Source organism: Eurosta solidaginis, chromosome 3 (assembly GCF_040869045.1).
Source record: "Eurosta solidaginis isolate ZX-2024a chromosome 3, ASM4086904v1, whole genome shotgun sequence".
Taxonomy (NCBI): domain Eukaryota; kingdom Metazoa; phylum Arthropoda; class Insecta; order Diptera; family Tephritidae; genus Eurosta; species Eurosta solidaginis.
The window spans coordinates 255,554,779-255,580,740 of record NC_090321.1 but is presented as its reverse complement, the minus strand read 5'-3'; the positions used below and the strand labels follow the sequence as shown (position 1 = coordinate 255,580,740).

The 25,962-nt window shown below is 35.6% G+C and overlaps 1 protein-coding gene across 11 annotated transcripts in view; it reads left to right on the top strand.

Annotated features, from left to right (window-relative positions):
* atos (atossa) overlaps positions 1 to 25,962 on the top strand; it is a 519,662-nt gene that overhangs the window by 365,682 nt on the left and 128,018 nt on the right. For all 11 annotated transcript variants that reach the window (XM_067776019.1, XM_067776018.1, XM_067776017.1 and 8 more), the window contains one exon: positions 10,928 to 10,993. The gene's annotated coding sequence lies outside the window, so the exon portion shown is untranslated. The remainder of the gene's footprint in view (positions 1 to 10,927; positions 10,994 to 25,962) is intronic.

Here is a 25,962-nt window from a genome sequence, read left to right as displayed (position 1 = left end):
TATCATTAACACATTTCATTTGATACCCATATCGTACAAACAAATTCTAGAGTCAGGCCTGGTCCACCTTTATGGCGATATCTCTAAATGGTGTCCATCTATAAAACTATGGCCCACTTCCTCTTAAAATACTCTTTAATACCTTCCGTTTGATACACATGTCATACAAACACATTCCAGGGTTACCCTAGGTTCTTTTTACAACATGGTGATTTTCCCTTACTTTCTCTCCACAGCTCTCAACTGAGTATGTAATGTTCGGTTACACCCGAACTTAGCCTTCCTTACTTGTTTTTGTATACATTTTTAAGCTCAGTTGAGCAGAGCTCACAGAGTATATTAACTTTGATTGGATAACGGTTGGTTGTACAGGTATAAAGGAATCGAGATAGATATAGACTTCCATATATCAAAATCATCAGTATCGAAAAAAAATTCGATTGAGCCATGTCCGTCCGTCCGTCTGTCCGTTAACACGATAACTTGAGTAAATTTCGAGGTATCTTGATGAAATTTGGTATGTAGGTTCCGGGCACTCATCTCAGATAGCTATTTAAAATGAACGATATCGGACAATAACCACGCCCACTTTTTCGATATCGAAAATTTCGAAAAATCGAAAAAGTGCGATAATTCATTACTAAATACGGATTAAGCGATGAAACTTGTTAGGTGAGTTGAACTTATGACGCAGAATAGAAAACTAGTAAAATTTTGGACAATGGGCGTGGCACCGCCCACTTTTAAAAGAAGGTAATTTAGAAGTTTTGCAAGCTGTAATTTGGCAGTCGTTGAAGACATCATGATGAAATTTGGCATGAACGTTACTCTTATTACTATATGTATGTCTGCTTAATAAAAATTAGCAAAATCGGAGAACGACCACGCCCACTTTTAAAAAATTTTTTTTTTAAATTCAAATTTTTAAAGAAAAGTTAATATCTTTACAGTATATAAGTAAATTATGTCACCATTCAACTCCAGTAATGATATGTTGCAACAAAATACAAAAATAAAAGAAAATTTGAAAATGGGCGTGGCTCCGCCCTTTTTCATTTAATTTGTCTAGGATACTTTTAATGCCATAAGTCGAACAAAAATTTACGAATCCTTGTGAAATTTGGTAGAGGCTTAGATTCTAGGACCATAACTGTTTTCTGTGAAAAAGGGCGAAATCGGTTGACGCCACGCCCAGTTTTTATACACAGTCGACCGTCTGTCCTTCCGCTCGGCCGTTAACACGATAACTTGATCAAAAATCGATATATCTTTACTAAACTCAGTTCACGTACTTATCTGAACTCACTTTGTATTGGTGTAAAAAAAATGGCCGAAATCCGACTATGACGCCGCCCACTTTTTCGATATCGAAAATTACGAAAAATGAAAAAAATGCCATAATTATATACCAAATACGAAAAAAGGGAAACATGGTAATTGTATTGGTCTATTGACGCAAAATATAACTTTAGAAAAAAACTTGGTAAAATGGGTGTGACACCTACCATATTAAGTAGAAGAAAATGAAAAAGTTTTGCAGGGCGATATCAAAAGCCCTTGGAATCTTGGAAGGAATACTGTTCGTGGTATTACATATATAAATAAATTAGCGGTACCCGACAGATGATGTTCTGGATCACCCTGGTCCACATTTTGGTCGATATCTCGAAAACGCCTTCACATATACAACTAAGGGCCACTCCCTTTTAAAATACTCATTAACACCTTTCATTTGATACCCATATTGTACAAACGCATTCTAGAGTCAACCCTGGTCCACTTTAATAACGATATTCCGAAAAGGCTTCCACCTATAGAACTAAGGCCCACTCCGTTTTAAAATACTCATTAACACCTTTCATTTGATACCCACATCGTACAAAAAAATTCTAGAGTCACCCCTGGTCCACCTTTATGGCGATATCTCGAAAAGGCGTCCACATATAGAACTAAGGCCCACGCCCTCTTAAAATACTCATTAACACCTTTCATTTGATACTCATATCGTACAAACAAATTCTAGAGTCACCCCTGGTCCATCTTTATGGCGATATCTCGAAAAGGCGTCCATCTATAGAACTAAGGCCCACGCCCTTTTAAAATACTCATTAACACCTTTCATTTGATACCCATATCGTACAAACAAATTCTAGAGTCACCCCTGGTCCACCTTTATGGCGATATCTCGAAAAGGCGTCCACCTATAGAACTAAGGCCCACGCCCTTTTAAAATACTCATTAACACCTTTCATTTGATACCCATATTGTACAAACGCATTCTAGAGTCACCCCTGGTCCACCTTTATGGCGATATCTCGAAAAGGCGTTCATCTATAGAACTTAGGCCCACGCCCTTTTAAAATACTCAACACATTTCATTTGATACCCATATCGTACAAAATAAATTCTAGAGTCACCCCTGGTCCACCTTTATGGCGATATCTCGAAAAGGCGTCCACCTATAGAACTAAGGCCCACGCCCTTTTAAAATACTCATTAACACCTTTCATTTGATACCCATATTGTACAAACGCATTCTAGAGTCACCCCTGGTCCACCTTTATGGCAATATCTCGAAAAGGCTTCCACATATAGAACTAAGGCCCATGCCCTCTTTAAATACTCATTAACACCTTTCATTTGATACTCATATCGTACAAACAAATTCTAGAGTCACCCCTGGTCCACCTTTATGGCGATATCTCGAAAAGGCGTTCATCTATAGAACTTACGCCCACTCCCTTTTAAAATTATCATTAACACATTTCATTTGATACCCATATCGTACAAACAAATTCTAGAGTCAGGCCTGGTCCACCTTTATGGCGATATTCCTAAATGGCGTCCATCTATAGAACTATGGCCCACTTCCTCTTAAAATACTCTTTAATACCTTCCATTTGATACACATGTCATACAAACACATTCCAGGGTTACCCTAGGTTCTTTTTACAACATGGTGATTTTCCCTTACTTTGTCTCCACAGGTCTCAACTGAGTATGTAATGTTCGGTTACACCCGAACTTAGCCTTCCTTACTTGTTTTTATTAGTACTTAATATTTAAGAATTAGTGAGCTTAACGCCGGCTTATAACAATTGAATATTCAATTATTATGTTTGTTTAAGAGAAACTGAAAAGAAAGAAGCATTTTACTGGCATATTGCGATGATAGCATTTCGAAAACCGCCCACTGCAGTGGGAAAAATTATTTCACTTGCAAAGTGTGCCAGCACCCTTAGCCAAATGTCAAATTCTTCTTCTTATGCTTTGCTTGCAACAAAAGTAGCAAGTTTACTACTTTTCAACGTCAGATGGCGCCAGTTTCGCCCAATCTACCGTTCTCCATAAATATACGTACAAGCTACTCATAACGCATAAGATTGAGCTAAACGCATCTATGTATATGAAAATTAGAACCACTTTGTTTCAGGGTGATTCTTATTTTTGAAAAATTCTAATTCTCGGACGTTTTTTTAATTTTGTATAAAACCTTAAAAAATAAGTCAATTTGCATTAAAAAAAACTGCAATCCAGTACAATACATATCACATGTTGTTTTTATTAAATATACATATAGTGTATATGTATAAAAAAAAAAAAAAATGCTATATAAAAAAAAAGATCCAAAAAAGAAAAACTCGAATTACAATAAATATATTTTTTCATTAAAAATACATAAGAGATCGACAAAAATACATTAAAAAAGCCAAAAATTAATCAAAAACTTCATAACTAATATTCAGCGATTTGCAATGATTTTTTGTTGGCCTCATGGTAGGTATTAGAAGCAGCGTATAAAATTGATGATTTATTCGATTTGATATAGCTGACTGCAGACGGCGCCACATCAAATTCTAGGGCTAACCGATACCATTGAACACATTTGTAAAGCTTTCCCAAGATCTGAACTTTGGTTTCCATTTCAGCGAATTACTTTTACTTTTAAACAAACAATGCTAAAAGACGTGCACGCGTATCGAATTTCACACAAAAGCTAACAAAAACTGTACAGAACCGCGGCGAAAATCCAACGACTACCGAGCGTAACATGTATAAATTGGGGATTCCCCTTTTTATGTATATTTTGTAACAAAAAAAACAAACAAAAATACGCTCAGAAATTAGAATTTTCGATTCTAATTTCAGATCGTGTAATGTATTGAAAAAGTTGATTCTAATTTCTGGACATTCTAATTACTGAAGGTTCTAATTTGTGAGCGACTACTGTATAATCAGTTTTAGCTTGTACTTCAAGCAGTAGACATCTCATGAGTCAATTCTTTACTCAAACATTTTCCATGTAATTTTTTTTGATGAAATTTAGTTTGTTTTTAATTTGTAAAGATTTTTAGTAATAAATTAAAACTAACATATCCCCAACCTAAATAATGAGAAACACAATTTCTTTATGTAGTCGTCAATTAAAATATTGAAAAAAAAAAAACAAAAAAGGAAATAAAAATTAGAAACAGTTGTAAATAAGTAAAATATATATTAAATAAAAAATAATATAAAAAAATATAAATCATAAATAATAAAACAATGAATAATGATAAAAAGGAAAAAAAGGCAAAATAAAATAATCCAAAAATATAAAAAGTGAATAATGAAAACATTAAAAAATATAAAACAATAACAAATAAGTACAGAAATAAATATGCAAAAAATATATAAAAAGAAAAAAATGTGCTGAAAAAATCACATGTTGTTGTTGTTGTTGTTGTTGTAGAGATAAGGTTGCTCCCCGAAGGCTTTGGGGAGTGTTATCGATGTGATGGTCCTTTGCCGGATACAGATCCGGTACGCTCCGGTACCACAGCACCATTAAGGTGCTGGCCCGACCATCTCGGGAACGATTTATGTGGCCACATTAAACCTTCAGGCCATCCCCTCCCTCCCCAACCACAAGTTCCATAAGGAGCTTAGGGTCGCCAGAGCTTCGTCTGTTAGTGAAACAGGATTCGCCGCGGATAGGTGAGGTTGACAACTGGGTTTGGAGAAGCTATATGTTGCGCTGGCAACCTGCAGGGTTGCGCTACACAGCCCCTTGAATCTGGTATTTTAGTCGCCTCTTACGACAGGCATGCCTACCGCGGGTATATTCTGACCCCCCCTAACCCGCTGGGGGAAAAATTCACATAAATTGTAGTAGTAAATAAATAGGCAATAAAAAAAGAATGTAATATAAATAAATTAAATATAACAAACAAAAAATAAAAAAATCAAATAAAAATAAGACATCTTTGAATGTAATGAAAATTTTAAGCCCATGAAATATAATTAAGAAAGTAAAGAAATTAAAAAGAATAAGGTTAAAAAGGAAAAATCATAAATAGTATTGAAAAAAATATTACTACAAATATTGTAAACAATATTTTAAATTAAACACAGCAAAAGCGAGGTATTAATAAAAGAAGTACGAACGGAACCCCATACTTTCATGATTGGAGTTGTACAATAATCTGATGGAATTGTAAAATTCTCAAACTAAATAATCTGTATGCTTATGAAAAGTATAAATAATAACCAAAATAAATTGTAGTAATAAGCAAGTAAGGAAGGCTAAGTTCGGTGTAACCGAACATTACATACTCAGCTGCCAAATTACAGCTTGTAAAACTTTTAAATTACCCTATTTTAAAAGTCCAACATTTTACTAATTTTCTATTCTGCGTCATAAGGTCAACCCACCTACCAAGTTTCATCGCTTTATCCGTCTTTGGTAATGAATTATCGCACTTTTTCGGTTTTTCGAAATTTTCGATATCGAAAAAGTGGGCGTGGTTATAATCCGATTTCGTTCTTTAAATAGCAATCTAAGATACATCAAAATTTACTCAAGTTATCGTGGTCACGGACAGACGAACAGACGCACATGGCTAAATGAATTTCTTTTTTCGCCCAGATCATTTTGATATATAGAAGTCTACATATATCTATCTCGATTATTTTATGCCATTACGGGGTACCGTTATGCGAACAAAATTAATATACTCTGTGAGCTCTGCTCAGCTGAGTATAAAAACGTATCACTTGTATGGAAAAATTTAGGTAGAAAAAATAAAATATTAAAAAAAAAATATGCGAATTCAAATATATAATATATTGAAACATGAAAAACAAAACAACTGCATACAAAAAATAATAAAAATACAAAACTAAAAATTTTTACTAAAGAAGAAATAATATAATAATAATATGTTGTAAAAAAGATATATGCATGTTACAAAAGTAAAGTAAAAATATGAAAACAAAAATCATAAAAACTAAATATATAAAATAAGAGTATACAAATTTAAAAAAAATTTTAATTTTTAAAAATGATAAAAGTACAAAATTAAAAATTTAAAGTTAAAATGATAAATTTAGGAACTAGTGAAATTATTATAATAACAAACATATTAAAAATTATTGTGACTTAAGCGGCATGAGTAATAAAATAAAGGCCTTAATTGTAAAAATAAAAATAAAAAGTTTAATTTAACAGAACAAAAAAAAACAAATTTTTTAAGGAAAAATGATAAAAAAAAACAAAAGTAAACAAAATTCTAAAACAATAAACATGTAATGGCGATAAAAATTAGTTTAATAAACAAAATAGGATAAATTAAAGAAATAGGATAGTAATAGTAGTAAATTATACCGTAGTAGTAATAGCAGGGAAAAAATTATTATAAAAAATATATTATTTATAATAAAAAGCAATAAAACAAATTCTAATTAATAAAATAATTAAAAAATGATAAACAAATTTTTTAAGTAATGCTCAAAATAAATGTGTTAAATTGATATAAAATGTTTAGTTAGAAAAATTAAAAAAACTAAGCCAACTAAGAAAAAAATTGATCATAGCAAAAATAATCACATAAATTATAGTAAATAAGTTTAAGTTTATGGAACTCGATTTGAAGCCATTTGGACTACCACGTTTACGCAGAAAATGGGAGTTAGGATGAAACCTTAAAAAATATGTTTCCCAGCGAACCGTGTTTACCTAGTCTATTTTAGATACTAACCCAACATACATATATCCCATGTAATATATTTATATAGGTACCTATTACATATCTACCATAAGCATATAATACCTAGATAAAGGTCAAAGCAAAAAGTAGCAAAATAAGTAAATATCAGCTTTTGGCCCGCTTTAAAGAAAAATTGCACAACAACGTGAAATAAACAAAGCACGTATTTATCTGCTTTTTTTCTATTTCTCTCCATTTTCATCCTTTGTTTTTCTCGGGTGCGCTTGCCTGTATCTAAAAAAAAGTAGGCTGGCAGGTCACTTTCGGAGCGATTATGCGTTTGTGTTTTTCGTTTTCATTATCGGGAGCTAGCGAAAATCTACCATTCTTCTCTCTCTTTTTATTTTTTGTTAAGAAAATTGGTTTAGCCCTGTAGGAATATTATAATCATATTTGGTTTTGTATATGCACAGAGCTCTTCTTTTTCCAACTCGCTTCTCAGCCAAAGTGAAAGTGATAGGTTAATGGGCTTAGGGACTCTGAATGCTTATCTAGATCAAACAGCTGAGTGGGCAAGTGTCAGATCTCATCCTATTTCCTTGCCCCTCTGTGAGGCGTGGATAGATCAAGCAGTTGTTTGCTGAGATGTCCTGCCGCTAAATGCCAGCTTTCGCTCACGCTAAAACTCCATCGCCAAAAATCTATTAAACAATAGCTGTGTTTTTTTTTAATGTATATACATGTGAACTTAAACTTTATATGGACTGCTAAGTGCGTAACTTTATCTACATTCATGGAACTGTTGCGCAGAAAATTAGTACTCCTAAATTTCAATACGCATTATACTCAAATGCAACTGAAATGTGTCTCTCCATTTTATTTCCACACTAGTCTCCACTTCTATGACAGAAAATGGTATGTGCCCATTGGTAGTAAGTTATTTACCATTGCCGCGAGTCTTCAATAGTTGCCGCTAGATGGGCCCCGCAAATGTAGATGTATATATGTAACTACGTGTAAAAAAACACGGCTAATACCATGTGCTCAGAAAAGCATGCAATATTTAGTACCATGTGGGCATAGGCAATAACCGCCTAAGTGCAATGCTAAAGTATGGGGCATAAGAAGACATCTCGTAACAGTTCTGAGTGTGGTTTTTCGAACAGGTGACGCAACTAGCGACGCGTAGCCCATAGTCGTCCAATTGCTCCACAAGTTGTTAGCAGCGTTTCTTTATCTTATACCCAGATAAGAAATCACCATAGTTTAATTCTTGCGGGTTTGAGGTTTCGTTCCTAAATTGAACCGGCACTTCAGACAACTTGTGATTCATCTTTTTAGACAAGGGGGAGTGGGTGAACCTTTTAAATCCTATATAGACTTGTTCTGTGGTAGACTGTGTCATAAGCTTTTGCGGTTTAGTTCGCAATTTATCTGGGTGGGTTTACGGCGTTTAGCGCGGTGTTAGTGCTATGTATTTTGCGGAAGCCATGTTGGTGTGTGCTAAACAAAGATTTGCAGTAAAGTAATGGAGCTGAACGGCTTCCAACATCTTCGCTACTGGCAAAAGGTGCAATATCCAACTATTACTATTGTAAAGGAAAAATGCATCGGATCTAGCAACTTTTTCTTGTCAGACGACAATACCGAAATAACCTGCATTTCATTTCCACATCACATTAACAATACAACTTGCCGCAATTTAGAATACATCGACATTTTTTCAATGAGTATGCAACAACAACATAGTGAAATTTTTGAAATATTGTTCATTTAGTTGATACCTTTCATCGGAAGCCTACATTTACTAATTTACTTGGACCATTCCTACTGGCCTTTTAAATGCTATAGATTTTGATTGCCAACGTTTATTTGTTTGTACTCTTCTTGTTCATGGTACTGCTGGGATGGACCAATTAAAGCATCCACCTTTTTCCACTCTCAACACTACCTCAATCTATGTACACTTTGGTTTGGCTGCATATACATATATGTATGTGCATAATTTTCTTTATCTGCTGCCTTATCTTTGTGAATTCTATTTTCCATGGGCATATTTTGGAGTGGAAAATTCAAAATAATTGACACACATTTTAAGCCCATTGTTAGAGTTAAATGTATTAAGGTTTATATATAAAAACATATGTACATATGTAGGTATATGGTCGCCCAACTTTGGACATCGCGGATATAGAATAAATACATAATTATGTACGTCCATGGTGTTGAGTATATATCAACCATGCCTCATTTGGTTTGGTATGAACAACAAAGCCTTCTTAAGTACATAAGTATGTATACTTATTATGTATAAAGTATGTACATACATATAATGGCTCTTTGACTTGAAATACTCGTTTAGTATTTCTGTACTCTCGCAGCGTTTCTTTTGCGTTGTTTGTAATTTTTTTATTTTCCTGTTGACTTTTTGTTTGACTTGTTTTGGTCGCTTTTATCTCGCTTTTCTCTCTGCTTGACAATATTTTTAGGTTTTATTTATAGTTTTATGTTTTTCTTTTTGTTAATTTCTTTATTTATTCATTTGGTTGGTACTATGTTTTACTTTTGTACCTATCTACTTATGTTTTAATTTTTTATAAGGCTCAGCTGTTTGTTTGCTTTTCTTTGAAAATCTGGTTTTACTCTGCAGTTTGTTTACTTTTTTATGTATTCTTCATTTTTGTATTTCTGTTTTGCTTTTCAAGTTCTCCTCTTTTTTCGTTGGCCTTTGCTTCTCAATACCTTTTTGCCATGCCTTCTGTTGCGCAGTAATAGATAATGTATTGTATGTATACGATAAAGGGACTATAAATTTATATGTATGTGAATAGGTATGTTTTCTTGTACTGCGTGGTTTTGTGCGCTGTGACTGGTTTATATACATACGATTTTAGTACTTTTTCATAATAGTGTGTGGTTTTTCTATATTCTCTGCTGGAGGTTTCGGGGGGTTTTTTGAAATGTTTTTCGCAGCATTGCCTGTAAGTTACCTAGTAATGTTAACACACAGATAGTTACAAAATTGTTCACATAAACCTTTTTATTTTGTAAAGAAAACAGTAATAGAAATATACATATGCATATGTTCACGTCAATAAGTATATAGGTAACTATAAATATGGGCATTTTCTGGTAATACTAGGGACAGATTCAGTCTATTGCAAGTCTTTTTTGTTCATATAATTCAGGCTAAGTATATACGCAAATATATGGTCAACACGCAAAAACGGAGTTTCCCAAATTTTGATTGAAAAGCTTCCTATGTATGTATATCACATTTGTTTAAAAAATGCCTTGTTTCAGTGTTCTCCTGAAATGTGTTGAGTTCATTTTATATTAGGACGCTTTTGAAACAAATTCTGAGATAAAGCGTTTCTAAATCAAAATTCTGCGATAGAGCGTTCTTCAAACGAGTTCTGATCAGGCCATTTTGTAAAAATTCTCTGTGATGAAAAACGCTTATCATAATGTAGATAATGTTAGTAGACCCATCTAGCAGCAGTGGTTAAATAACTAGCTACAAAACGGGTTGTACCGAATAGCGGAGACACACACCTCTGTTGGCCATAGTGTTTAACCTAAAGCTGAATCGGTTGGGAATAGTGGGCACACATCATATGTAGAGGTAAAACATAGATTTCAGTTGCATCTGAGTATAATGCGTATTGAAATTTAGGAGTACTAATTTTCTGCGCAGCATTTCAGAAGTGTAGATAAGTTTAGTGCTTAGTAGTCCATATAAAGTTATGTATATAGATGTAATATATATAGATGTAAAAAAACACAGCTATTATCTCTTGATATTTTGTCTTTTATTTTTTTATTTTTGAAGTTTGTATGTATCACGGTTTTTGTAAAATTTCAAAGCAGACACTATGTATATCTTCATTATCACTATAATTATAATTTTCCACTTCCTTTCAATCAAAACTAATTTTTAATATTTGCTCTCATTACAGTTTTATATAAAATTTGTGAGCAAATTCAAGTACAGCATGCCGCCTTTCATTCAGAAACTCTAATGGGTAAGTTTTGGAAAATATAGTTTAATTATACTGTTATACAGCTGCGAACACGAAAATAGTAGTACTAAATTTCGTCAAAAAAATGCATCCCTTTTATTTTGCAAAATTTGAGAAAAAACTTCCATGAATTTAGAATTTTTTGTTTACGAGTTTTCAGATTTGTTTTGAGTATGCAGTTTTGTAGACCAATCAATTTAAGTGTGACAAACTCGTCGTAGGTCTCTCAAAATTCGCACTGATTTCTGACACTTTTTTCCAAAGCGTTTCTTAGATTTATTTCTATATAATGGGAGCATAGCTTTATTATATGTAAGAAAAAAGTTTCAAAAAGAAAATTTTGGGAGACGTATAGCTTATTCGAAAATTTTCGAAAAAGTATTCGAAATTAATTTACATACACAGTTTCAATAAAAAAAAAAATATGTATGCTTTTTTCCTGAAATTTTAGAAAACGTAGAACATTAGAATTTAATTGATGTATTTAGTTTTGTTTTTTATTTAATAGTCCGTTTTAAACCATTTTGTTTCTTTTATATTCCTATTTGCCGTAATCTCTTATTAAATGTGGTTTGGGTGTCAGTGTTTTGGTCTGATCTGTCTATCCCCATTACCTTGTATAGTTTGATAACTTCTACGTCTATTTGCAGTTGTTCCTAATGTGTTCTCGGAACCTCTTGAATTCTCTTGTTGGAATATATCCATTTATCACAAAAAAATTGAAAATAAAAACTAAACGGTACAAAAATAACAAACAAACAAATAAGCACTATCTCTGACGAAAAGTTTTAACCAGAAAACTGGTTTACAAAGAAAGCAAAGTAAAACGAAGGAAACAACGAACAAACATGCAATAATAAATGAACTAAACTAACAGACCTAACAAATAACACCCACAACTGACACTGAAGATGACACAATGCAAAAACCGGTTTGTCGCCAACGAAAATATTTCAATATGCATACGTTTTTTTTCTAAATCGTCGCAAAATATGCGTTGCTTTTGAGAATTTCCGTTGCAATCCATACTAAGAGCGCTTCTTTGCGAGATTATTGAAAGGGTGGCTTTTAGCTCCAACTTCGGAGCGTTCAGTGTATGTTTGGTTGTGACGTTTCTAAGCATTTCTACTTCATAAAAATTGCACCTTATAATAATTCTTGAATGAGCTTTGTTTTGGTATTTGGTGGCGGACAAAAAAAAATCACGGCTGTTGATTGGATCTTTCTTCACATACATACAATTCGTATGTACATATCATCGCCCGCTTGCCAGAAGCATGAATGTGTAAAAATGTAAATGTTGGGAAATCGAGTTTTAAAGTTTATTGCTCCCTCAAAATTAAAAGAATTAGGTTCTAGTGTAAAAATATACTTTTATATTATACTCACACTATGCTCTTTCTGCTGAGATAATTGTTCTGCTCGCATTCCTTCTATTCTCCTAGATTTGGCATATTCATTTTTCTGGCACATCAAAAATTTAAAAAGCTGATCTAATTTTTGTTAACACATCTTTTGAAATGTTGGGTTCGGGTAAAGTGTTGCCCTCTGGATTTTTATAATAAGAATGATATTCTTGGTATAACCAGTTTTTCACACATTTTGTCTTTTAGTTTTGATTCGGCAAGAGGCAACGGCTTCGAATAAATCGGTTTACCTTCAATTAACGACCTTTTTCGGATATTAAGCTATTAAAAATTCTTCATCGGTATACTTTTTTTTGAAGAATACATTATACAGCTCATCTTTTGTGTATCTCAACCAGCATATATATCGCATGGGTAGTTTTATAGCTCCCTGGGTAAAATAGTTATAAATAAAACGAGTAACGGTGTCTAAGTTCGGGTGTAACTGAACATTATATACTCAGCGTGAGCTTCAATTGTACATTTCATTTCAGATAAATTACTTTTCTACATAACACGTGGCACCGCCCGTTAAAAAAAAATGTCTCCCCATTTCCTCTTACAATAAAACTTGATAAGTGAAATATCATTGATTCAAAACTATTTTTTGCTAAGTTATAGCTTATTATTCTAGTCTACGACCCTTTTAAAAATCTTTTATATAAAAGTGGGCGTGGTCTTTAACCGATCTCGTCCATTTTTCCTATAAATATTTCCTGCTACAGGGAAAATTTGTGTACCAAATTTTATTACGATCCGTTAATTTTTCTTCGAGTTATGGCTCCCGAAACATAGAAAATTGCTTAGTCATAAAAGGGGCGGTGCCACACCCATTTTCAAAAATGTTAGTGTTTTCCAATTTAATGTTATACATCAATTTAGAAAGTAAAATTCTATTCACCCAAAGCTCTTTTTCGCTAAGATATAGCTTATTAATTTCGTCTGCGACCCTTTTAAATATCTTTTATATAAAAGTGGGCGTGGTCTTTAACCGATCTCGTCCATTTTTCCTATAAATATTTCCTGCTATAGGGAAAATTTTTGTACGTAATTTTATTACGATCCGTTAATTTTTCTTCGAGTTATGGCTCCCGAAACATTGAAAATTGCTTAGTCATAAAAGGGGCGGTGCCACGCCCATTTTTTAAAATTTGAAGTTTTCCCTATTTATTGTTATAAATACACTTGGAAAATGAAATACCATTGATATAAAGTTCTTTTTTGCAAAGATATAGCTTATTTTATTTGTCCACGACCCTTTAAAAATCTTTTATATAAAAGTGGGTGTGGTCCTTAACCGATTTCTTTACTTTTTCTTCAAAGCATTCTTATAGTAAAGGCAACCTCTCTACCGAATTTTGTTACGATAGGTTTAACGATTTTTGATTTATGATTAATAATATTTATAAAACTGATTTTATCACATTTTTATCAAGAGTCTCAATTTCAACATTCTAGGTGTATTATTTACTAAATAATTAGGTTTTTTGTGTTTTCAAAAATGTTACATATATAAAAAGTGGGCGTGGTTATAATCCGATTTCGCTCATTTTCAATACCAATCTATTCTGGGACCAGATAAGCTCGTGTACCAAATTTGGTGAATATATCTCAATATTTACTCAAGTTATCGTATTAACGGACAGACGGACGGACGGACGGACATGGCTCAATCAAATTTTTTTTCGATACTGATGATTTTGATATATGGAAGTCTATATCTATCTCGATTCCTTTATATCTGTACAACCAACCGTTACCCAATCAAAGTTAATATACTCTATGTGCAAAGCACTCTGAGTATAAAAATCGTCATACAATTGTATGTGAACGTCGAAAAGTTTTGGTGTGTTACGAGCTCCTCAAATAATTTGTGCCCAACCTTCAGGCACGTATACCGGAACATTCGAACATACTAATGTGTGCTGTTCTTACTTTTTTTCAAAAATTATTGAGCCATATCAACGAATGTGTCATACAAACAGGAAAATCATTACCTTGTTGCCAGCCAGAAACATGAATGTGCTACATTCATTTTTCTGGCTCAACTTTGTGTGATTGAATTATGCATTCGTGAAAATGGCACTGCAATTTATTGGGATTTCCATGTACGTAGTAAGCTCTAGATTTAAGCAGGACCTAGAGAATCTAAAGTGTAATACAAGGAGGCCTATAACACAAAATCGGAAAAATTGCACATGCTTCTGGCTAGTGGGCGACGATATGTATTATGAAAGAATTTTTTTAAAGCACAATTTTACGAAATATATGTTTGTAGGATAGAAAATGTTCATAGAAAACATTGTATTAAAATTGAATAAATTTCAGTTTTTCTCCGCATTTAATTTTGTGTGGAAGGGCACGTTTTGAGGTCGTGATAATATCATTCGATCACACCAGCATTTATTTAATAAAACATACTGAATTGTATTTAAGATAGAGAGGGAGCAAAGGGGAGCCCTTTTTTGATGCGCACACGATAGTGGGTCTTGTATGCTCATTCACTGTTGCCAATAAAATGACGTAATGTCATATGTAAGCGCCAAAGTAGGACTGGTTAATGGTACACTGCGTTGCTTTGCCTTTTTGCGCTGATGCATACTGCGCTTCAACTCAGTAAAAGGCCCGTCACATAATATTTTTGATTCAGCATCGTGCGCTGACAGATGAGTAGATTGCATGTATTTGTATGGCGAGCGACAAATAGCGCATTACCAGCGCTATCTGACATACGAAAGTAGCCAACGTTTAAATTTTTGTTGCAAGCAAAGCATAAGAAGAAAAATTTTACCTTTGCTTTAGCTATGAGTGTTTTCAGACTTTGCAAGTGAAATTATTTTTCCCACTCGTTGCATTTCAACAAATGAATAGGAGACAATATACATATGTTGCAAGTATTTTTCTAGTATAGTGGGCATGTTTATAACAGTGCTTTGAGTAATTTTTCTATGTGAATTGTCAACCCGAAATAAGTTTCAACTGCTAAGTCTCAATTTTTTTTATTTACAAACGCAACATCTTGCGCGATTGTGACGATGGTCGCTTTTGCATTAAAACTCACATGAGAAATTTCATTGTGAAGCGGCCACAGGAACACACTTGACGTTGTTGCCTATTCAATTTCACTACTGAAAGTGGTGATGGGGTGTTTTGTGAAATGAAGCACATCCCGCTCAGGCTCCAATTTGAAGGCACGCGGTTCTCATCTCTATTCTTGAGTAGCACGTCGGGTAATCCGTCCTTCCCGGGTAGGTTTTTCAGGTGTGATTTTGCTATTCTCCCCGTTTTGCTTGTTGGCTGACAGAGTATATTTAAATATACCTTCATGGATTAGACTTTTAGGATCATGAACTCCTTCGGAAGTCGGAGTGATAAGTGTTTTCTCCTTTGTTGCTGTAGTTGTTGTAGCGATAAAGACACTTCCCAAAGGTTTTTTTCCGGCGATATCGGGAATGTTTTAATATGACCACATTGAACCTTCTGGGCTATCCCTCCCCACCCCTTAAATTCATAGGGACTGGGGGCCGCCAGAGTCTCGGCTGCTAAGGAAACAGGATTCGCCACAGGCAGGTGAGGTTGACAATTGGGTTAGAGAAGCTATTAGAGCTGGATTCGATTCGATTTTTTGGAGAATCGATTTTTTCAATTCGATTAAAAAAAAATCGATTTAATCGACTAAATCGAGCTGAAAATAGTTTATTGATGCTCAATTATTTACCAAGGTTGTACCGCTGAAAAATCTCGCAAGTTTCTTTCTCATTTCGTTGACTGCGGCTCTTTGGCAACATCAAGGAGTACCACAGGGTTATTCACTTGTTCCTCCCATCAGAGTGAGAGTGATGGTGTGTACGATACCTAAATATCATGCTTTTTGTGTTTTTTCCAGATATTCTAATTTTGTGCGCAAACATTTCTTCAGTTAGTCGATGGCATGGCCCTTTTCAAGACAAGTCATGCTGATAAATTATGGTCATCTCCGTGGAACCAGCCGATAGGTCTTGTTATGAGAATTCATGAAAAAGTTTCGGCACAGCAGGTGTTCCTATCGGCATCCGTATTGTTGAAACAGACGAAGCGGAAGACCTTCACCAAGAAGACTTGATCTCCCTTGGTGCCCGCAATTGGTGTCAGTTATGTTGAAGCCGGGATAGCTAGGCTGATTTGCGCAACTGTAATGCAAAAATCTCCTAGGCGGGTAAGCGCCAATTGTTGGTGATGTTAAATTTCTTCATATTTCTCCTTTTACTTATAGCCACCATCACAATGGCGTATAGTTATGGTTTTGAAAAAAGTCGAGCTTTTTGAAAATTAAAACAATATTTTATTTGGTTTTTGAATATGCGCCAATAACGCCAAATTTATAAAAAATTACAACAACTATATTTTCTGCACGTTTTTAATAAATATGAAATAGGCACAGTTTCTGAAAGATGATAAAAACTTCGAAGGCTAAAAAAATCCACCGATTCTAAAAAGAAAATCGATTCTTCATTTCGTAAATAAAGATCGATTAAATCGATTAAAAATCGAATCGAAATCTAGCTCTAGAAGCTATAAACTCCGCTGGCAAAACCTTGAAAGCGTTGCGCTACACAAAATCTTGAATAAATTTCGTATTTTATTCGCCTCTTACGACAGGCATACTTGCAGCGCGTATATTGTAAGACCCCTTACCCGCTGGGGCTGTTTTCTTCGTAATGACGTCAGTTATCTTAAAGCAGGAAAATCCTGGCGGGCTAATTTGAACTTTGCGACTGCCAACAATGCGTTAAAATCTCATCTTAGTGTTACTATACGCTTTGTTATTATCCCAACGCCTTAATAAAAACGCCATTACCCACACTTACGCCCAACTGTTTCAATGAAGACTTGGCAATTTCCCCATTTGCACGCGCAAGCGTTGGCGTTTTATTTATTTATTTATGTTTTTTTTTTGTGTGATTCGTGCTTATTTGTATTGTTTAGTTTTTTTTCATATGTGATTGGTTGACTTTTGTTTATTATTTCATTTTTGTTTTGTGGTCGGTGGCATGATAGCTCAGCATAAAAATTTCTATGCTTTTGTGCTTTCGTTTCAATCAGTTATAAATATGTAACAGCACGCAAGTATATGTATACATATATAAAATTTTTTATTTTTACGTGGAAGGTCATAGAAACTTGATTATTTTTCAAGTGATCTAATGAATACGGATTGCTGTCAATGCTGAACAGCATAATATTTTTCCCAAATATGTTTATGTTAAGTTAATTTTGTAGCGATAGAAATACACTGCCAACATTTTTGGCAGTAACAGTTCTTGGTCGCATATGAATCAGGTTTGTAGCGTGCTTTAGTCCGTCTGACGTGAGACAGTTATAGTATCACAGATCCAATATTGAATACAAATGTTTCCAATTATGTGTAAAGTAGCAAGATTAACAAGTAAGGAAGGCTAAGTTCGGGGGTAACAGCACATTACATACTCAGCTGAGATCCAAGCCGCATTGGTTTTGTAGGGTTTCGTAGATGGTTTATAAGTGGTTTTTAATTATCACATACGTTTGGGAAATATCGACCAAATTGTAGACCAAGGGTGACGTTTTTTGGAACGATTTTCCTTCATCCTCTGTCAAATAAAGGAAAATCATTATGTAGGAAAATGAACATAGGGTAATCCTGGAATGTGTTTGTACGATATGGGTATCAAGTCAAAGGTATTAATGAGGGTTTTAAAAAGGAGTGACCCTTAGTTGTATATATGAAGGCGTTCTCGAGATATCGTACAAAATGTGGACCAGGGTGACCCAGAACATCATCTGTCGGGTACCGCTAATTTATTTATATATGTAATACCGCGGCCACCGTCGTGTGATGGTAGCGTACTCCGCCTACCACACCGTATGCCCTGGGTTCACACCCCGGGCAAAGCAACATCAAAATTTTAGAAATAAGGTTTTTAAATTAGAAGAAAATTTTTATAAGCGGGGTCGCCCCTCGGCAGTGTTTGGCAAGCGCTCCGGGTGTATTTCTGCCATGAAAAGCTCTCAGTGAAAACTCATCTGCCTTGCAGATGCCGTGCGGAGTCGGCATAAAACATGTAGGTCCCGTCCGGCCAGTTTGTAGCGAAAATCAAGAGGAGCACGACGCAAATTGGAAGAGAAGCTCGGCCTTAGATCTCTTCGGAGGTTATCGCGCCTTACATTTATTTATTTTATTTTTTAATACCACGATCAGTATTCCTGCCATGATTCCAACGGCTTTTGATTTCGCCCTGCAGAACTTTTTCATTTTCTTCTACTTAATATGTCACACCGTCACACCCATTTTACAAAGTTTTTTCTAAAGTGTTATTTTTGCGTCAAAAAACCAATCCAATCACCATGTCGGATTTCGCCCATTTTTAATACCAAGTAAAGTGAGTTCAGATAAGTACGTGGATTAAGTTTAGTAAAGATATATCGATTTTTGCTCAAGTTATCGTGTTAACGGACGAGCGGAAGGACAGACGGTCGACAGTGTATGAAAACTGGGCGTGGCTTCAACCGCCCATTTTCACAGAAAACAGTTATCGTCATAGAAGCTATGCCCTTACCAAATTTCACAAGGATTGGTAAATTTGTGTCCGACTTATGGCATTAAAAGTATGGGCGGAGCCACGCCCATTTTGGAATTTTCTTTTATTTTTGTATTTTGTTGCACCATATCATCACTGGAGTTGAATGTTGACATAATTTACTTATATACTGTAAAGATATTAAATTTTTTGTTAAAATTTGACTTTTAAAATTATTTTTTTTTTAAAGTGGGCGTGTTTGTCATCCGATTTTGCTAGTTTTTATTTAGAACATATATAGTAATATGAGTAGCGTTCCTGCCAACTTACATCATAATACTTCAACGACTGTGAAATTATAGCTTGCAAAACTTTTAAAAGTCGGCGGTGCCACCACGCCCGTTGTCCACAATTTTACTAATTTTCTATTTTGCGTCATAAGATCAACCCACCTACCAAGTTTCATCGTAATAAATTATAGCAGTTTTTCGGTTTTTCGAAATTTTCGATATCGAAAAAGTGGGCATGGTTATAATCCAATTTCGTTCATTTTAAATAGCGAGATGAGTGCCCAGGAACTTACATACCAAATTTCATTAAGATACCTCAAAATTTACTCAAGTAATCGTGTTTACGGACGGAATGAATTTTTTTTCTATATCTATCTCGATTAGTTTATGCCGTTACGGGTTACCTTTATGCGAACAAAATTAATATACTCAGTGAGGTCCGCTCAGCTGAGTATAAAAAAATTAAATTAAAAATACAATAGGGAGAACAAAAAATGTCACGGAAGATGCCAGAATGGCGAAACTGGTTTATCTCCAAAGCAAATTTGATGAGTGATGATCGAAAAGCGTTCCAATGAAAACTATGAAATGAGGTTTAATAATTTTGGTGAACTAACAGGCTTTCAAAATATACCTTCTGTAGGGAAGAGCTTGATTTGCATTTATAAGGATTTAGATACTGGTTATTGATATTCGGCTGAAACCACTACATGGGGTGAGCTACAGAACACGATCTTTTTCTTTATCTTCTCTATTTGTTTATTTTTTCCTTTGTGTTTCATTTGTAAATTTAATTTCACTCTACCAGTTTAATAGTACGTTATCAGTTTTTGATTAGATTGTCTGTTTATAAGTATAAGCTTTGTCCAACCCGTGACCAAAATGTCGAAAGTTGTTATTCTACATTTTGCAAGTCCTCTTATTTATATTTGTCCTAAAACTAAGAAAGATAGAAATATGCTACATAAGATATAGAACTCACTATTTTACAGACTCATCTTATTCCTTCTATAATTATGTCTTCTTAACACTTTAATCATGTTTTCCGTGAATTTTTTTTATATTCTCTCTGTAACACCACTCAATCGAGTATTTAATATAATACAAATGTTATATGGGTCGACTAATTTAAACCATTCAAGCACAAGCTTCTCATCAGCCACTTCCTTCTAAGCAAATATGTACATACGTACAAAGGCACTACTATGCTACATTATGTATGTACATTGGGGTGATTGGCAAAAAAAAAAACTGAATACATATTACGGTTTTTTTTTAATTTTGTTGGAACATCTCAAGATTTACGCATAAGTCAAAAAGTGCATTGATGACCCCCAGGTGCCAGGACTTATGTTATAGAATAACTGTAGGATCCTGTAGGATCTACTTATTTCTGGATCGACACAGTAAACAGCAGACCCGACTCCTTCCGTTAACTTGGAGCCATCGGTATACACGTGATTTGTATGTTATGGCATTTCTGCACCCTGGCGCCAACCCGCCGACTCAATTGTGGTCCCAACTCTTCCATACGGCCTGCACTAAAACTGACCCGAGGCTTTAAGCCTTGTTGCAGTGGCTAACGCGATATTTTTGGCCAATATCTCTGCAGGCGGGATGTGCAGAATGGCATGCAATGCTGCTAATCATTGATAATCTGCATACCTTCTCAAGTTTTTTGGCATACGTACTTTTTTGTGTGGTTGCCCACAATACAAGGACCTCATAGTAAAGAATGGGTATGAAAATTGCCGTAAATACCCAATAGGAGAGTTTGGGTGATAGGCCCCACGTGCATCCTAGCATCCTCTTGCATTGATACAGTGCCGCGGAAATTTTCTTCGCTCTATCTTCCATATGGAGTTTCCACGGCAGCTAACTATTTAGGATGACCTTAACTTAGTCAGAACTCAAAATATTTAATGCAAAAAATTTTATAAATCTCATGTTGCAAAAGCAGATTTTTTTCCACTGAAGTGTGTGCAGTCTAATGAACTTGTATCGCATACTTAAATATAAATACTTATCAAGAACACAAAAAAAAAATATTGTTTCTGTCTTTCCCCAAACAATTTCCTGTATCTTGTTTTATTTGCTTTTTTTTAATGTTTAGTTCACTTTTCATTATCTTTTGTATTTGTTAAGCTTGTGCGAAGGTCGTCTACACTACTTTAGTTAGTAAAGGGCCAATAGATATTGGCAGATTGCCACATAAGGCATAAATCAAAAATGTACAAATACAAACAACACTCGATTGTTGTAGTTATGTTTCAATGTACAAAAGAATAGACATACATAAAAATTTTTGAAAAAATTAACAAGAACATTGAGCATTGTGTTGCTCAATGAGAAACTGAAAAATATTGTATATCAGTTCGATTATGTTCTTGGATTTTTTGAGTAGGCTAGTCTGATCTCATTTTTCTGGGTACAAATAATGATTTATTTTACCTTTCGCCTGACGTTTCGCTGAAAATTTCAGCCTCTTCAGGAGCTACACTATTTTTATTTTCAAATAAATAAAGAAACAAATTATCACAACACAGAAATTTGTTTCTTTATTTATTTGAAAATAAAAATAGTGTAGCCCCTGAAGAGGCTGAAATATTCACCGAAATGTCGGGCGAAAGGTAAAATACATAAGTCTTTATTTGTACCCAGAAATATGAGATCAGACTAGCCTACTCAAAAAATTCATGAAATATTTTATTTACCAATAAATTTTCTCGTGAATATCAACTTTAGTGTGCGTGCGTGTGTTGGCGATTGAATAAAAACAATTTAAAAACGTTTAAATTTTCACTATTGAACAGGCAAAAGCTATCAAAAACAATCATATAAATAACTTACTCAATTGTAGCTTATTTACTTGGTAACTTGGAGAGAGAATTTGTAAATAGTCTTGCATATACAGTCTGCATACATAAAAATAGTTCAAAATTATTGAAAAAGCAATATATTAATATCTACTTTTTTGACCATAGCTGTACATACAGCAGCGAACACGAAAAAAGTAGAAGCAATTTTTATCTGATTTCTTCAATTAAATTTTTCTTTTTGTACTTTCGATAATTTAATAGAAATCTTAAATAAATTTTATAACTGAAACTGTTAAACAATCTCAAAAACTATTTCGAAAAAATTTGAAAATTCGAAAAAGTTTTATGAAAATTTCAAAATTATTACTAAGATGTTTCTGAATTTGTTTGAGTGTGGTAGGCGGAGCACGCTACCATCACAGCACGGTGGCCGCCATAATTTAAATTATGGAAAATAAAAAAGAAGAGTTTAACAGACCAAATTTGGCAAGAATTACCAATGCTATTTTCGTGCTCATTGCTGGACATATTTTTTTTTTGTTCAAATTTGGTAGAATTTTTTTTCGTACAGAGTTAAATAATACAGTTTTAACAAAAAAATTAAATAATCCGAACCATTTTTATACCCAGCTGATACAAAGGGTATTATAACTTTGATTGGATAACGGTTGGTTGTACAGGTATAAAGGAATCGAGATATGTAGATATAGACTTCTATATATCAGAATCATCAGTATCGAAAAAAAATTGATTAAGCCATGTCCGTCCGTCTGTCCGTCCGTTAACACGATAACTTGAGTAAATATTGAGATATCTTCACCAAATTTCGATATCGAAAATTTAAAAAATGGAAAAAATGAGATAATTCAAAAACAAATACCGCTAAGCTAATGCAATTTGGTAGGTCGATTGCTTTTATGGCGCAAAACATAAATTCCAAAAAATTTTGGAATATGGGCGTTGCACCAACCACATTTAGAAGCAGAAAGTTTGGAAGTTTAAAAGCCGTTAAAGATTACTTACTTACTTAATTGGCGCTTAACCGTCTAAACGGTTATGGCCGTCCAACAAGGCGCGCCAGTCGCTCCTTCGCTCCGCCAACCGGCGCCAATTGGTCACACCAAGGGAGTTTAAATCGTTTTCCACCTGGTCCTTCCAACGGAGTGGGGGCCGCCCTCTACCTCTGCTTCCATAGGCGGGTTCCAATAGAAACACTTTCTTGGCCGGAGCATCATCTTTCATTCGCTTAACATGGCCTAGCCAGCGCAGCCGCTGCGTTTTAATTCGCTGGACTATGTTGATGTCTGCGTATAGCTCGTACAGCTCATCATTAAATCTTCTTCGGTACTCGCCATCGCCAACGCGTAGAGGTCCATAAATCTTTCGAAGAACTTTTCTCTCGAACACTCCCAAAGCCGCTTCATCTGCTGTTGTCATGGTCCATGCTTCTGCCCCATATAGCAGGACGGGTACGATAAGTGACTTGTAGAGTATGATTTTCGTTCGCCGAGAGAGGACTTTACTTTTCAATTGCCTACCTAGTCCAAAGTAGCATTTATTGGCAAGATTGATTCTTCGCTGGATTTCAGTGCTGATGTTGTTGCTAGTGTTGATGCTGGTTCCCAAATAAACGAAGTCTTTTACTATTTCGAAATTATGGCTGCCAACAGTAGCGTGGTTGCCAAGGCGCATATGCGCTGCCTCTTTGCTCGATGACAGCAGGTACTTCGTTTTGTCCTCATTCACCATCAAACCCATCTTTACCGCTTCTTTTTCCAGCTTGGAGTAAGCAGAACTAACAGCGCGGGTGTTTAGGCCGATGATATCATTGTCATCAGCATATGCCAGTAATTGCACGCTTTTATAGTATATTGTTCCAGTGCGGTTAAGTTCTGCAGCTAGTATAATTTTCTCCAGCATCAAATTAAAGAAATCGCACGATAGGGAGTCACCCTGTCTGAAACCTCGTTTAGTTTCGAACGGCTCGGAGAGGTCCTTCCCAATTCTGACTGAGCTGATGGTGTTGCTCAACGTCATTTTGCACAGCCGTATAAGTTTTGCGGGGAAACCAAATTCATACATAGCGGCATATAGGCAGCTCCTTTTCGTGCTGTCGAAGGCGGCTTTAAAGTCGACGAAGAGGTGATGTGTGTCGATTCTCTTTTCACGGGTTTTTTCCAAGATTGTTGTGAAAATCTGGTCGATGGTAGATTTACCAGGTCTGAAGCCGCACTGATAAGGTCCAATCAGCCGGTTCACGGTGGGCTTCAATCTTTCGCACAATACACTTGAAAGGACCTTATATGCGATATTAAGAAGGCTGATTCCACGATAGTTGGTGCATTTTGCAGTATCCCCCTTCTTGTGGACTGGGCAAAGAACACTTAGATTCCAACCGTCAGGCATGCTTTCGTCCGCCCATATTTTGCTAAGAAGCTGCTGCATGCGCCTTACCAACTCCTCGCCGCCGAACTTGAATAGCTCCGCAGGCAATCCATCAGCGCCCACGGCCTTGTTGTTTTTCAATCTGGTTATTGCTATTCTAACTTCGTCATAATCGGGCGGGGGGACATATATTCCATCATCATCGATTGCGGGATCGGATTCTTCATCTCTGCGCGGTGAATTGCTGCCTCCATTTAGGAGAGCAGAGAAGTGTTCCCTCCATAATCTAAGCACTCTCTGGACATCAGTTACAAAGTCGCCGTTTTCATTCCTACAGGAGTTTGCCCCGGTCTTAAAACCTTCCGTCTGTCGCCGTATTTTTTGGTAGAATTTTCGGGCGTTATTCCTGGTGGCTAGCAGCTCAAGCTCCTCGCACTCACGCCTTTCTGCTTCTGCTTTTTTCTTCATGAAAAGGCGTCTCGCTTCCCTTTTCAACTCACGATAGCGTTCACACACTCCTCTTGTCGCGCTCGCTTTTAACTGTAGGCAGCGTCTTTTCTTTCGGTTGTAACGCGGCATTCTTCATCATACCAGTTGTTTTTTCGTGGCCGCCGGTAACCAATTTTTTCCTCGGCGGCAGTATGAAGTGCTTTGGAGATATGCTCCCACTGCTCCTGTATTCCTTCAGGATGAGTTGTGCCCTCAGAGAGCAGCTGTGAGAGTTGAGTTGCGAAATCATTGGCAGTCTGTTGTGATTGAAGCTTTTCGACGTCTAGCTTTCCTTGTGTTTTTTGTTCCTTGTTTTTAGCCGCGTTGAGGCGGGTGCGTATTTTGGCTGCAACGAGATAATGGTCCGAATCGATGTTAGGTCCTCGGATCGTTCGCACATCTAAAACACTGGAGGCATGCCGTCCGTCTATCACAACGTGATCGATCTGATTGCGAGTATTTCGATCAGGAGACAGCCATGTAGCTTGATGTATCTTTTTATGCATGAACCTCGTGCTTGATATGACCATGTTTCGAGCACCGGCAAAGTCAATCAGCCTCAGTCCGTTAGGAGAAGTTTCATTGTGTAGGCTGAACTTTCCGACTGTAGGGCCAAAAACACCTTCTTTGCCCACCCTGGCGTTAAAGTCGCCAAGCACGACTTTTATATCATGACGGGGGCAGCGCTCGTATGTGCGTTCTAATTGTTCATAAAAAGTGTCTTTCACCTCATCGTCTTTCTCCTCTGTCGGCGCATGGGCGCAGATGAATGATATATTAAAAAATTTTGCTTTTATTCGAATAGCGGCGAGACGCTCGTTCACAGGCGTGAACGCCAGCACTTGGCGACAAAGTCTCTCTCCCACCACGAATCCGACGCCGAAACTGCGCTTATTCGCATGGCCACTCCAATATATGTCACAATTTTTGATCTTCTTTCTTTCTTGCTTGTCCAACGCATTTCTTGGATGGCGGTGATGTCAGATTTTGCGTTGACGAGGACATCAACCAGCCGGGCATCTGCACCAATCCCATTCAGGGAGCGGA